General features: G+C 43.6%; 1 pseudogene; it reads right to left on the reverse strand.

The window, feature by feature from the left end:
- Positions 1-2,075: 2,075 nt before the first annotated feature.
- LOC113875350 overlaps positions 2,076-12,858 on the reverse strand; it is an 84,539-nt pseudogene continuing 73,756 nt past the window's right edge.

Consider the following 12,858-nt stretch of genomic DNA (forward strand, 5'->3'; position numbering starts at 1 on the left):
AGGAACCAGAGACCAAATTGCCAACATCCACTGGATCCTTGAAAAAGCAAGAGAGTTCCAAAAAAACATCTATTTCTGCTTATTGACTATGCCAAAGCCTTTGACTGTGTGGATCACAATAAACTGTGGAAAATTCTGAAAGACATGGGAAAACCAGACCACTTGACCTGCCTCTTGAGAAATTTGTATGCAGGTCAGGAAACAACAGTTAGAACTGGACATGGAACAACAGGCTGGTTCCAAATAGGAAAAGGAGTACGTCAAGGCTGTATATTGTCACCCTGCTTATTTAACTTCTATGCAGAGTACATCATGAAAAATGCTGGGCTGGAAGAAGCACAAGCTGGAATCAAGATTGCTGGGAGAAATATCAATAACCTCAGATATGCAGATGACACCACCCTTATGGCAGAAAGTGAAGAGGAACTAAAAAGCCTCTTGATGAAGGTGAAAGTGGAGAGTGAAAAAGTTGGCTTAAAGCTCAACATTCAGAAAACTACGATCATGGCATCTGGTCCCATCACTTCATGGGAAATAGATGGGGAAACAGTGGAAACAGTGTTAGACTTTATTTTTTTGGGCTCCAAAATCACTGCAGATGGTGACTGCAGCCATGAAATTAAAAGATGCTTACTCTTTGGAAGAAAAGTTATGACCAACCTAGATGGCATATTGAAAAGCAAAGACATTACTTTGCCAACAAAGGTCCATCTAGTCAAGGCTATGGTTTTTCCAGTGGTTGTGTGTGGATGTGAGAGTTGGACTGTGAAGAAAGCTGAGCGCCAAAGAATTGATGCTTTTGAACTGTGGTCTTGGAGAAGACTCTTGAGAGACCCTTGGACAGCAAGGAGACCAACCAGTCCATTCTGAAGAGATCAGCCCTGGGATTTCTTTGGAAGGAGTGATGCTAAAGCTGAAACTCCAGTAGTTTGGCCACCTCATGCGAAGGGTTGACTCATTGGAAAAGACTCTGATGTTGGGAGGGATTGGGGGCAGGAGGAGAAGGGGACAACAGAGGATGAGATGGCTGGATGGCATCACTGACTCGATGGACGTGAGTCTGAGTGAACTCCGGGAGTTGGTGATGGACAGGGAGGCCTGGCGTGCTGCGATTCATGGGGTCGCAAAGAGTCGAACATGACTGAGTGACTGAACTGAACTGAACTGAACTGAAGCACTTTTGTCTTCTGGTCCCCTTTTGCTGTTGTTTCATCTCTTGGTTTATTAACTAACCACAGGCCATGTGGGTGACAGAGTTCATCTCATTCCTCTAATATTTAAAAGTATGATTGTAACCCAGCTATGTACATCAACATATTCCTTTCCAAAGGATTCTGTGTTTTCAGGATGATTGAAGTGTAACATGACCAGAAGCTTTGATTCCATATTGATTTCCAGATCAGAAAATGCTTTATCCCTCCAAGTCACTTTAGCATCACTATCAGTACACATAAGGGAAAAGCAAGTTGTTTCTGCAAAAAGTTTCCATGTAAAATCCAAAGAGTCAACCCAATGTCCATCTCCTGGTCTGGTACTGCTGATATAAAAGGTTACCATTTGGCGGAAGCTGAGGGAAGGGTATCCAGGATGTCTCGGTTATTTTTCCAGTTTCCTCTGAGACTACAATTATTTCAAAATTATTATTGTTTAAATACGTTACTTATGGAAAGAAAGGATAAATTTTAGTTCAAAATTTAAAACGATAATCTGAAAGTTCTTAGGAGAGCTTGGGAGTCACCTATCACCTGTGATACCTCAGTCAGGGAAACCCTGGAGTCCAGTTAAAGAAGGTTTATTTCCCTCCAAGGCTCCTTAGTCACTGGGGCAGTGATAAATATGGCATGGAACATGGCTCTCCCCAACTCCCAGACCAAGAAGGCTCTGAATTAGTGTCAGCTCATAAGGAACAAGTGAGAAGGGGGCCCCTAATTTTGTGAAAAACCAGGGAGAGAACATGGCACATGATTTATTCCCATCACTCTGTAGCTGAGGCTCACTCACACCAACTGTGCAATCGCAGGCCAGCCGTCTACCCAGACTCAGAGCCCGGTCCGGACACAGGCTGGGCTGGGGTTTCATCTCGCGAGCTCCGATGGCACCAGAGGGTCAGCCTAGCTCAGGGCCAGCTGGTCCTTCTTCTTCTGCAAGACCTGCTCCTCCCACAGCGCCTGGTCCAAGGGTATTGAGCACCACAGGCCGGTACTTCTCTGGAGGAGCCGCTTGTGCGCAGCAGGTAGGGCTCCACGCCTCACAGAGGTACTGGCAGATGCAGGAACTTCCGACACTGAGGTCGCAGTCGCACATCTGGGCCCCCGCACTCACCAGCGGCCCGCGAAGCCCACATGCAGGATGCGGTCCAGGAAGCGGGTCCAGCGGGGCTGCAGGGAGCCGCAGCGGGCCCGGCAGAGGCCGACCTGGGCGTCGAAGGGAGCCTCGTACACAAGTGAGCAGAGGCCCAGGGCTCACCGCGACCCGGCGGCCAGAGCAGCTGCCGCTGGGACACTTCCGACTCAGCTGGAGGGTGCCGGCCCGTGGAGCCTCGGCCCCTGGAAAGGCCGCCTCGCTCTGCTCCGGGGCGCAGGACGCAGCCGCGCCCGGTGTACACGGCCGCCAGCCTGCCTGGGCCCGCGCTGCCGCCGCCTTGTACCCGCAGGCCTTAGTCCTGGAGCAGCGCTCAGGCCTCGGCACCCGACCGCGCCCACACGCGGGGCTTTATGGTCACAGGGTCACCCTCCTCTCCGCGGCTTTGGAACCAACATCTCTCCAGAAAAGCCGCCTCCCTTCTCTTCCGCTTGCCCAGGTAGGTCGAGCAGAAGGCCGGGAGTCTCTTCTGGCAAGCGCCAACAGTGTGGTTCTTGACCACCACCCTCCAACCCCCGGCCTTTTCTTTTTTTATGTATATATTTTTTAAAGTATAGTTGACTCACCCTGGAGGAAGGCTTGGCAACCCACTCCAGTATTCTTGCCTGGAGAATCCCTGTGAACAGAGGAGCCTGGCGGGCTGCAGTCCATGGGGTCGCAAAGAGTCGGACACGTCTGAGTGACTAAGCACAGCACAGCTGACTTACAATGTTTGAGGTGCGCAGCAAGGTGATTCAGTTATACATATACACATATATTATGTTTGAAATTCTTTTCCATTATAGGTTATTACAAGACTTTGACTGTAGTTCCCTGTGCTATAAACATCTTTTGTTTGTTGCATATCTATTTTTTTAATCAGAAATCTAACACTCTATTCATACCAAGTCAAACATGTGGAATCAAAATGTCATAAACTTTTTAGTCAGGCAAAAATTTGTAAGTTTTCTAAAGTATTATACATATTATTTATATGGCCTTTTAAAAAATTATATTAAAAAAACCAGATTTTAGAACTGCTTAGAAAAGAAATAGAGCCAGGTCTGGATTTTGTCTTTCTACCCGTGCAGTGACAGTAGGCATCTTCCTTCTTGCAAGAAGCAGAGGTTCTCCTGGCGCTGGCCACATGGGAGCTGTGCCCAGAGCATCTCAGGGAGAAGTGGGCCCCAAGTGGGGGCAGCTGGAGAGGCCAGAGATCACAGAGGTGAAGAGGTGAGCTTCGCTTTTAAGGAACCTGGACTCAAGCTGGCACTCAGCCACGTACTTCTGTTTGGCTTCAGGCAAGTTTTTTAACTTTTCTGAGCCTCAAGTTTCTCCAGTGAAAATGAGGATAATACATCAGAGCAGCTCCCTAGCACTGTGGTAAGGGTCTTCCAGAGTCCTGCCTTTATGGGCGCTCAGTGTCTGACCTTTAGTAAGTGCTCCGTAAGTGGCGGCTGTTACACTTCTTATCGTATTCTTATCATTGTCTTCCCTAAGGGTCTGACCCATTTGGTGAATGTGGTTGCTCACTTCAGAACAGTCTGCCCACCAACTTCCTCCCCCACAAGGTGAGCAAGGATAGGCCTTGGGACTAATTCATGATAGCCTGGCTCTGGGTTCCTTTCACAAAGGGCATGTGGGCCTATCGGGCTGCTGAGCCAGCTGGTGGTCATGCCCACCCCTGGGCCCAAGCTGAGGAGCCTCGCCTAGGTTCATAGTTTGGGAGGGCAGTGATGGTAGCAGCCACTGCCCTGCTCTGTGGCTACTGAGATGATCATATTCTAGGGTGCTAAAAATGACCATAATCATTGTTTAACACATTTGGTTGAGTTTCATGCCTTTTTTTTTTTTTTTTTGCTATGTGCACAGATGACTATAGCTTTAAAAAAAAAAAAAAATACAAGATTTAAGTACCTGAATCTCTCCTTATGCGTTGTTACTAGAGAGCAAAAAAGTTCCATGAAATTTGCATGTGTGTGTTTGGGTCTTTTGCTAGCCTCAAGTTTCCATAACTACATCTGTTTAAGATTCTGTGGGTATGGAAATCTCATATTGTTGATCTAGAAGGGCTATTTTTGCTTTACCAAAGGCCAATCACACAGGTCAGTGGCAACCCTCCCTCCTTGCTCAATTGCTATTCTTTGGGCATTAATTTTAATGTTTAAATAGCAAGTGCATTTTCCAAAGGCTGCATAAAGCACTAGATAAGCAGAAGACCACTGGCTTGGGAAGAGCAGAATGCTCAGCGAAGCTTTTCACATACAGAGAATGCTGAATATCTCTACCATTATTTAGCATCAGAATCAGTTATGGTTGTCTGACTGATGGACAATTTTTTCCCGACCTGCTCTCTTTGCAAGTGACCTATACTGTCTAGACAGTTGCATATTATTTATACATTCATTTCAGATTTTATGGGCTTTTTTTTTTTTAGCAAAGTTGTGCAGGTTTCATGCAGCCAACTATTGGAAATGTACTTCACGAAAAGCCATATAATTGCACTAGGTGAATGCTGCTTTCTTAGAGTTGTGTCACCATTAAAATAAAAAAGTGGGTCTTGTTTTTTTTTCAAGGAAAGACCATTATACGAGCTCCGAAAGAAAATGAGACCAAACTTTCCAACTTCAGCTCACACACACACACACAGACACACACAAATGCCCCTCCTATCTTCAGAGTACCAGCAGCAGACCATGGAGAGAATTAAAGACTGCTAATTTCAAAGGTTCTTAATCAATTCAAGTTGATCCCATTTGTTGATTAGGGAGTCAAAATGCATTATTTGCATTCTGTTTCAAATTCAGAATTTTCTTGAGGAGGTTTGAGGCTGGAGAAATCTCTTTCAGAGGGATCCCCTTGGGCAGAAAGGGAGTTAATTTGAAAACTCTGGTGAGTCTGATGGGTTGTGAAAGTTCCACATGAAACATTTATAATGGCTCCTTTCAGTGTGGTGGATTTTGGGTGAGAGAGAGAGAGAGAGAGAGAGAGAGAGTGTGTGTGTGTGTGTGTGTGTGTGTGTGTGTGTACTCGTGCACATGAGGATTCTTCAGGAGTCATGAACCAGTGCCTGAAGCTTTGTGTAGTTATCTGGGGAGTGAACAAAAGGCCCCATTTCCATCCAGATACTTGGTGTTGTGTAGACCTTACAGCTGGAGAGGGGAGATGAGTATGAAATTTAGGATTAAATGGAGGGACAGTCCCTTCCTGAGGTGTGTCTGAAGCTGGGGGCTAGTTCTGTGCAGACCTCAGAGCCTGAGTCTGACCAGTCTCTCTGCTGCGGATACCCAGTTTGGAACTCTGTCTTCTCCTGGCTTCATTGTGGGGTGACTTTCTACATGAGACTAAAATTAGAAATCAGTTCCTTCATGCCTGGTGAGCTCTCGGAGACATGCCCTGACCAGCCTCAGAGGAAGTGACCCCAAGGACCAGTTCCCTGGGGAGGACATGCTCGATGTAGCCAAAAGTGAGGGCATACATCTGGAAGTCCCTACCCTGCCGCCCCCAGCCCAGATGATTTTCGCTTGAAAAATCCCAGGCCTGCTTAGAAAAGAAGCTTGTCGATATGTGTGCCCTACATATTGGAAGACACTATTTCTTTGGGGCAAGATTATACATTAACCTATTTACATCTCATTTATGTCAAGTGGAGATGGTGAGGGTGAACATTTCATAGGAATTACTTGAAGGAAAAAAAATGTAGCTTCAGCTGGATACAATTTGTTCTGTGTCTTTGGAGTCTCAACCTCTAAGCCCCTCAGTATGCACTTGCTTCCCATGCTCCTTGAGGAGTCACAGTTGACACCTTAAAATTGACCCTGGCCACCAAATGGTCCACCATGTTCTGTTTATCAGCCAACACCAATGTTCAGTTGTAAACCTTGCTTACTAGGTGGCTAAAGTTATTTGAGGTGTAAAAAAAAAAATCACAGTGGAGAAAGCAAACAGTTCTCACCACTCTTATAAAAGGGAAAAAAGTTTTACCTGTCTAAATACCAATTCTAAAGCACACCATTTCCTTCGATAATGCAAAGGGGTCCTTTTCAAAGGCTGTTTCTTTCTCAGCCTTGATTTTATTTTCCGTTCCGCTCCTACAGTATAAGATTAATTCCCACTTTCTGCATATTGCCTGGAGTTCAGCACACATGTTCACCGAGGTGTACAGTCCTCAAATAACTTTGGTGCCTCTTTCACCCACTGTTAGGAAGTATATTTAAAAGAAATTGCCTTTTATAGATTTAAATTACAAAAGTACTGATATCATGCAAAAGGCAGTTTAACTCATGCAAGCATACAAATGGGTAAATCTTAGGGAAAAAGATACCAAAGCTAATATGAATGTAAATAGGATTAGCTGCCTGCATTAGCAGCTCCTGTGAAATTTAAAGTACTTTCTGTTAGGTTATTCTTTAAAATACACCTATATTTCATGTGTGCATTTGTAGATATTTGGGAATATATTTTACTTTGTCTTGGGCTTGAGTTTCATACCAACTATAGACAACAGTCCAGACCTCTGCTTACTGACAGCCAAAGTAGAAGGGGAATTTACCTTTCTTGATGATTAAATATTCATTGACATAGAATTTTAAATTTCTAGGACAATAGGACAAACTTTGACCAAGAAAGCATAGATTCATGCTGCAAAGAAATTAGAAAGCCAAGTATATAGTGGTTTTATTTTTCTTTTAAGAAAAGCCTTGTCTGTTCTCAAAGATGGATTCAGAGGTAAGTGAGCTGTTTAGAGCTGAGAGGCGAACAGTAGCCAATGGGCTGGATCCAGCTCTCTGCCTGTTTTGGTTTTTCTTCCAAGGTTAGAATGGTTTTTACATTTTTCAATGGTTATTAAAAAATCAGAAAAAGAGTACTTGATGACACATAAAAATTATGTTAAATTCAAAACTTAGTATCCACAAATAAGCTGTATTGGAATATGGTCATGCTCACTTGGATACTTTTTTATTGGCTACTTTCTCACTCTAGTAGCAGATTTGAGGAGCTGGGGTAGTGACCTGACGGCCTCTCGGGTCTAAAAGATTTACCATCTGCCTTTCAGAGGAAAAGTTTGCAAAGTCTAGATTTAGAATAAAAGTATTTTTATGCACATTATTATTGAGAATCACAATTACATTGTTGGAGTTGGAAATCAGTTGTGAAAAGAATATCATGTATCTGTTTTTTGTTTAGATTCTTTTCTTAGTTGGAAGCATCAGAAACAGATTATAGGTAATAAGGCATTTTTAAAATTAAGCCACAAGCTAACAGAGCACCTCAGGGCCACAGGTGTGAGACTTTGGGAGGAGGTATGGTCAACTGAGAGGGAAGAGTCTGGATTTGGGGGCCAACTTACTGGGCTCACATCTCTAGTCTGTGACGTAGAATATTGTATATTACTTCTCTGTGCCACAGTTTCCATATCAGTAAAATGGGGTTGGACTTTCGTGGCAGTCCATTGGTTAAGACTCCATGATGCTTTCAGTGCAAGGAGTGGGGAATCGATTCCTGGTTGGGGAACTAAGATCCCACATGCTATGCAACAGAGCCAAAAAATAGAAACAGACAAACAAAATTAAAAAATAAAATGGGGACAATAATGACAATTTGTCTCATGGGGTTGTTGTCAGAATTAAATCGTGTGTTTAAAAGAGTGCCCAGTCTTTGCAAAACTCAATTATTGCTGGTTATTTTATTCTTTTAAAAAATAGGGTATTGGCATTTAAATCTTTGTGAATTTTGAAAGTTGATTTCCTTGTTAGAAGCACTTACTCTTTAGGTCACAGTATGTTTTTTAAACTTCTAATTTTGTGTTGGGGTATAGCCAATTAACAATCTTGTGATAGCTTCAGGTGAACGGTGAAGGGACTCAGCTGCGCTTACTAACACATGTATCCATTCTCCCCCAAACTCTCCTCCATCCAGGTTGCCACAGAACCTTGAGCAGAGTTTCATGTGCTATACAGTAGGTCCTTACTGGCTAATCTATTTTAAGTACAGTAGTGTATACATGTCTATCACAAACTCCCTTCCCTTCATTCTTCCCCCTGGCAACCATAAGTTTGTTCTCGAAGTCTGAGGTCACAATATTTTGAAAGGGTCCATTAGGTAATGTCACTCGAAGGTTTTGTTAGCAGACGCTTCCGTGTCACGTGCATGTCAGCTGAGGATAAAATGCTCAAAATGCACCTTCCAAGAGTCCTCGATCAGTTTTCTCAAGCTATACTGAGGAATGGATAGGGCCAAAAGAATCGCTGAACTGATTTGCTTCCATCCAGTCTGTCCTGTATTACCTAATTTTAGATCTAGTTAAGTCTGTTCATTTAACCTGTTGTTTTCACACGAGGACATCAAGGTCCAGGGACTGGAATAGACTCAGCCAAGCCACACAATAAGGCAAGCCCAGGGCCCTGAGAGAACTCAGGACGTTTAAACCTGGAGCCTAACAGTAGAAACACATGCACTCAGAACCCCTTTTCTTAGACCATGACACCCAGCACAGCGCCCAGCCCTTAGTACATATGCAGTAAATACAAGAACAACACAGACAACAAGAAGGAATGAACAGAAGATCTATTTGAAATCTTCCAACTCCCTTAAAACACACACAAATATGAGAAAGGTTTACTCCAATGGTTAAATAAAGAGAACTGTCCACAGAGAACTTTTTATGGTAGATCTGCCCTGGTATCTTATACCTGAGCACCTGCTATGATCAGTAGAATCTAGTCCTTCACTTTTTCTGCCAGTAAGAGTTTGAATTATTAGTGATTCAGCCCATATGTATTGAGCTTATGCTTTTTCCTTTGCTTTTTTGCCTACTCATTATTTATATTGTAGTGGTATGTTTTATGAATCTCTGTAAACCACCTCCAATCCATATTGGAATAAGGTAAAATGTACATAAATAAATGAATGGATATATGAGTGGATAAAGTACATAAAAGTGAGATGGAGAGTAAGTGGATAAGAAGGCTAAAAAGGGACAGTCAGTTAACAACTGTTAATTACTTGGATTGGTATGCAGAAGGTGCTTAATGAGTATCAATTGACAGGATAGCTAGATTAATGTATTTTAGAAAGCTTTTCAACACACTTGCACCAAAATGTAACCTGACCATTAACTTGACCTAACTGGGCACATTGTTCCAGAGCCCTTGAGTGAGATGAACATTTTTTCTGTCTGTCCTCCTTAGGAGCCTCGGAATAAAAGGGCGTCTCCTTCTCAGACCAGATTTGACATGTGAAGATCTAGATTCCCAAAACAGATCAGAGAGGGGGTGCATCTCACCATTCATGGAGTCCCTACATTTTTGCCAAACCAGTAATAAATGTTGGAGATCCAAAACATTTTCCTTACCTTCATGGAGTTTATGGTCTAGAGGAGCAACTGACATTAAACAGATAATCACAAACTGTTACAACATAGTTAGCACTTCACAAAAGAGTGTGCCACATGATATGGCATGTGAAGATTGGTTTAGCTGAATGGTAACTTTATTTAGCAAACCTTTAGTGGAGAAGAGCTGATGGAGGACAGATTTAATAATATATGTTCTCCTGGGGTTTAATGGTGTGTGAAGTCCTTCCCCACTGGTAGGATGCATGATCACAATCCAACCATCAGCACTTTGGGGACATTTCTATTCTCAGTAGAAAGTTTGTAAGACCAAGAGCCAGAGTGATTCATCAATCTAGAGCTACCTTGATCCATAACAGGCCTCTTCTAAGACTGTATGCACAAAACCAGGGTCATTTGGAAGAAGCAGGAAAGAGCTCAATTTCTGAAGATGCATCAAAGATTAGACAGCCCTGTTAGTTGACTGCATGTCTGGCTCATCATTTGGCTACTGTCTCAATGTGATTATGAATATTCATCACTCATAAATAATAAATACTTGATATTTTTATAAGCATCATTAATAATTTATGCACTTGATAAGCATGTGGTGGAAGCATTTGATGAGTGCCTGGATTGTACAAAACATTGATCTACATGTGGTGGAGGTGGGGGCCATGGAGCTGTGTCACTCACCTCTCCCTTCCAGAAAGGACTTACCGTCCAGCTTCAAGGAAAGCAGTTATCTGACAGCCTCTATTGGCCTTCAGAATCTGCCTCAGCTTTCAGCCAAGACCATGCTCTTCCTAGGCAGTCCCCGGGTCTTGGTCATTTTTGCCCAATACAGAGCTTTCCAAATGGCATCCTTTGTTCTGGAGCTTCCTGTTGAGTTGGTTAAGACTTTATAGGATGAACATTATGTTCTGAGGTGAGTTCTTCCTAATCCTGTTTCCTCCCCACTTTTCCTTTCATTGGCATCAGATCTGCATTGTGGTCCAACCTTGCTTCCTCCTAAGCTTCAGGCTCCCTCCTAAGATGACTCCCAGTGATTCTGGAATCTCCTCTCCTTCGCTATTGTCTGGATGTAATGACTCTCTTTTAATAAGTCAGATCAGATCAGATCAGTCGCTCAGTCGTGTCCAACTCTTTGCGACCCCATGAATCGCAGCACGCCAGGCCTCCCTGTCCATCACCAACTCCTGGAATTCACTGAGACTCACGTCCATCGAGTCAGTGATGCCATCCAGCCATCTCATCCTCTGTCGTCCCCTTCTCCTCTTGCCTCCAATCCCTCCCAGCATCAGAGTCTTTTCCAATGAGTCAGCTCTTCCCATGAGGTGGCCAAAGTACTGGAGTTTCAGCTTTAGCATCATTCCTTCCACAGAAATCCCAGGGCTGATCTCCTTCAGAATGAAGTCAGCAAGAACAATGGAAAGTCACTTCTGTGACTTTGGTCCCACTAGGACTCTCTTGCTGTCTCCCTTTTGCTCTCTGGTGAATCGGGCTGCCATATTGTGAGCTGCCCTATAGACAGGCAAGGAATTTAGTGCAGACTCCGGCCAATAGGCACTGGAGGGCCTCAGATCAATAGCCTTCAAGGAACTGAATCCTGTCAACAACCATAAAAGTGAGCTTGGAAGCAAATTCTTCTCCATTTGAGCCTTTAGATAAGACCAGAACTTCAGGCTCATACTGATTGCAGCCTTGTGAGAGACCTTGAGTCAGAAGTACCTAGTTAACTCGTGCCCATATTCTTGACCCACAGTAACTATGGGGTAATTTGTTACACAGCGGTGAGTAAATAACACACCCACTTTTATCTTTCATAGGCATTACTCCCAAGAAATCTCCCAACTCCATTTTAGCCTCTGTTTTCTGGGCAACCCAGCTGGCACGTAGGTCATGAAATCTGAGGCTTGGGAGAAAAGTCAAGGTGGGAAATGCAGACCTGAAGGTCAGCAGCATAGAGGTGGAACATGAGAGGCTGTCATTTCGGAGCTTGAGTTTGAGAAGAGATGGAATCAGGATGGGATCTGTGCAGAGCCTCAGGCATTGGAAGATGAGCCAGCCAGGCAGACAGAGGAAGAGTCAGAGAGCTTCCTCAGCTGGGACGTCTTCCCTTCATTCTTCCCCAACTCCTCCCCACCACTCTCCTCCAGAGGCTGTGAGATGCCCTCTGCCCCCAGATGCACCTTTCATGGCACTGTATCTTAATTGTTGATTTCAGTGTCAACCTCCCTAAGAAGCCCCAAGAGATCCTTGAGGGCAGGGCTAGTGTCGTCTTCATTGTTGATTTCCTAGTGCCTTACAAGGTAGGAACCCATGTCAACTATGAACAAATGTATGAAGAGAAGGCATGAAACCAGCAAAATGGGATGTAAGTTTGGTCATTAAAATATAACTCAGTGAACAGTTCTGTATTAAAAACGTAAAGACATAGATCTCAGATTTCTTACTTCAATTTTAAAAAACACCTCAACCAAAAAAAAAAAGCAAAAATCACCATAGCTCAGCTTTGTCAGCATCTGTCCTGTAATACATGCAAATATATGCAATTTTCTCATTTAACTTTCCTAACTCTGTGAGACAGTGACTGCTACTTCCCACGTCACAGAGATGACTCCAAAAATGATGCACTAATTAGGAGGCAGCAAAGATGGAGTTTGAATTTGGGGATGTTAAGGTCCCACTCTGCATGGGAACTAAAAGTTAGATGAAGGCCCCCAGCCTTCAGTCTGGACTTAGACTCTGTTTCTTGTGTTCAGGAGTTAGTCTCTAGCCAGTAGAATCCGCCTTCTCTTCTCCCTTCAGTCATTTGGATCCTTGGAAGTTCAGTCCCTTCTGGCTGAGATCTGTGGAGTAACCTTGTGTGGCCAGGTTGGGTAAGATATCTAAGTTCACCTTTTTGAGGAGAGAGGCTGCCCTGTAAACAACAATAATATTCTACCTACTTATCACCCAGTATATTCTGTTTACCTGTGGTTGCTTTCAGTGTCATAAAACAAGACATCATCTATCCTTTGACCTATGTCACAACCATTTGTCACAAAGTAAAAAGTTTTATCAATAAGCAAGTCATTTTTCTTCATTTTGGATCCTTCCTCCTTATCCTTCTTTCCTCTTCCCTAAATTGACAAGAAAATTAGAGATACCAAGGAAACATTTCATGCAAAGATGGGCTCGAT

Source organism: Bos indicus x Bos taurus, chromosome 18, assembly GCF_003369695.1.
Source record: "Bos indicus x Bos taurus breed Angus x Brahman F1 hybrid chromosome 18, Bos_hybrid_MaternalHap_v2.0, whole genome shotgun sequence".
Taxonomy (NCBI): Eukaryota; Metazoa; Chordata; class Mammalia; order Artiodactyla; family Bovidae; genus Bos; species Bos indicus x Bos taurus.